The sequence below is a fragment of the Propithecus coquereli genome, unplaced genomic scaffold (genome assembly GCF_000956105.1).
Source record: "Propithecus coquereli isolate 6110/MARCELLA unplaced genomic scaffold, Pcoq_1.0 Scaffold5, whole genome shotgun sequence".
NCBI lineage: Eukaryota > Metazoa > Chordata > Mammalia > Primates > Indriidae > Propithecus > Propithecus coquereli.
Window position 1 is genome coordinate 13552650 of NW_012150840.1, and position 3002 is coordinate 13555651.

The window sequence follows — 3002 nt, forward strand, 5'->3', positions numbered from 1 at the left end:
GCTTGAGCTCAGGGATTTGGAGTTTGTAGTGAGCTATGATGATGCCACTGCACCCTACCCAGGGCAACAGAGTGAGACTCTGTCTCAAAGAAAAAAACAAAAACCCAGGCATATAAGATGACTATAAAAATCCATCTTCCCTTCTTCTCTCTCAAAAGTCCAATTTAACATCTCTCCCTTGGGCTAAAAAATACAGTTACTACAAGTAAAAGATACTCAAATCAGTAATATAGGCAGTAGTAAGAACACACTCAACCTTTGGAATAAAACAACCTTAGATTTCAATTCTCATTCTTGCCTTCAAAGTCATTTAACCAATCTAGACTTCAGTTTCCTCATTTGTAAAACCACCTACCTCATAAGGATTAAATAAGGAAATATACGGATTAAATAAGAAAATATATAAATGGCTTAACATAGGATCTAGTACAAAATAAATGCACAGTAAACAGCAGTTGGTATTATTATTTTTTTCTTTTTTGGTTAGAATAGTTAACCAATGCAGTTGGTATTATTAATATTATCATTAAAAGAACCCAGTGTTATCACTGGTAGGACCACTTAGAGAAAGTTCTTTTTGAGCTCCTTCAACCCTAGTCGTCTGCTTGCTCTACATAGGACTTCTGCATCATTTATTCTGTTCACTAATGAAAATCTTAAACTCCCAAAATGGCTCAATTCCAAAAACCTTCTTTCTCCATGCCTGGGGTCAAACTATCAGCAGGCTTTAAAAGAACCTTATAAAGACACAACCTACGTAGAAATCTTAGCATATCACATGGCTGCCCTCAGCCATTCCTTGCTACTATCCTTTCAAAACAAATTAATGCCCTTTTAAAAAACAAAACAAAACAAAATGACTCAATCTCATACTAGGTATTGTGGCATCACATTAAAAAAAGTAACGAGGCAAGACTTTCCTTAGAATAATGGCTTGGGGGAGCTGTTTCTAAATGCTTCAAAAACAAGTTAACAATTCTGAATCTAACAAGGAATTATACAAATCTTGGTCATTTCTGGATGCAGGAAAATTATATCAAGGGTTAAAAGAGTAACAAAGTACATATTAAAAAAATTTAACCTACCCTATGTCATCTTTCAAATAGATTTTAATTAAGCAAGCATACAATGTACCAGGATTTCACACATTATCCCACTGAATCTTAACAACTATAAAGGTAATTGTTATGTTCTATATGCTCTATGTTCTCCCCATTTTACGGATGAGGCTTAGAATTTTAAGTACAATTTCCAAGGTCTCAGAGCTCAGTAAGCAACAGAGTTGGCATTTAAACACTGTTCCAGGTAAAGGGGATATAGTTCTGACAAGGGGACAAACAAAAATCCCTACTCTCATGGAAGTAATTATTTTCACAATAATTATGTATATTTTTATAATCAGGGAAAAATGTTAAACATTTTAAAAATATTTTATAAAGTGAAAGGCCATTCCCTACTTTAATCTGTTAGTAAACGCAGGTTTTCAAATACTGATTTTTCTCTAATTGCAACATATATACATTTCTAAATTTCATTGAACTACAGTCGGTAGGAAAACTCGTTAATAAATCAAACCTCACTGTTGGTTATCAATATTACTCTTAAAAACAAAAAGTAACATTTATATGTCCCAAGCACTGTGCTACAGGCTTTTAGATGCATTTTCATATAATCCTCAGAACCATGCAAATAATTGTTTTAATAATACACAAGGTTGTTATACTTCCACAAAATTTTATACAGTATTTCTTAACACAGATGCCAAATTTCAGGCAGATAACTGTTTTGAGAACCCATGGTTCAACATGAACTAAAACACAGCAACCACTACTGAAAAACTCCTACTTCTTAAGTCTTTTCTTATCAATAATCATTTTTATTCATCCAAGAAATATTTGCTAAATACCTTTTCTGTGTAAGTTACAATACAAACAAAATATGGAAAATAGCAGGAACATACCCTCAACAAGCTTGCAGCGTAAAAAAAAATACAAAAAGTAAGATATATACTAGAAGGAATAAATCAGTACAAATGAAATATCCTACAGGAATTACTAGGACAAACTTCTAGCAGGGAGAAAAACATCTGGGGAGGAAGTAGTGTTCAAATCAGAGAGAAGCGTGGAAACTAGGATAGGAGGACTTGGGTTACAATACTGACTTCACCAATTTATTCATTCACCATACACTTATTGAGAGGTAACTTTGTGCCAAACACTTGAAATAAAAAGTTGAATAAGTCTTGTTTCTTAAGTAGTTTATAATCAATACCCAGAAACAAACACAAAACATCCTAATATATTTAAATTCTTTATAGGAAGCTAGAGAGAACAGAGTTGGGGGGGAGGAATCAAAGCCAGGAATACAGTGGTATAAACCTGTGGTCCCACAGTTCCAGCTACTTAAGAGGCTGAGGCAGGAGGATGGCTTGAGCCTAGGAATTTGAGGTTACAGTGAGCTATGATTGGGCCACTGCATTTCAGCCTGGGCTACAGAGCAAGACCCTGTTTCTAAAAAAACAAATTAAATAAATAAAATAATCTTTACATAGTCATGCATCTTTACACAGGAACTTTATAATTTACCTTCTTCCATGGATTGCATACAGTGTCAATCTAAATGCCACCATATTTACAATTTCTACAGAGTATTTTAGGAGTTTTTCTTGTTTGTTTCGGAGAACAGTATCTCACTATTTGAAAGATTTTTATCGCCTCAGGCCAGGCCTGTAGAATAGGGTCAAGATAAAGCATTTAGGGCCAGGAGCGTGGCTCACGCCTGTAATCCTAGCATTCTGGAAGGCCGAGGAGGATCGTTTGAGCTCAGGAGTTCAAGACCAGCCTGAGCAAGAGTGAGACCACCCCTGCCATCTCTACTAAAAATAGAAAGAAATTAGCTGGACAACTAAAAATATATAGAAAAAAATTAGCCGGGCATGGTGGCACATGCCTGTAGTCCCAGCTACTTGGGAGGCTGAGGCAGAAGGATTGATTGAGCCCAGG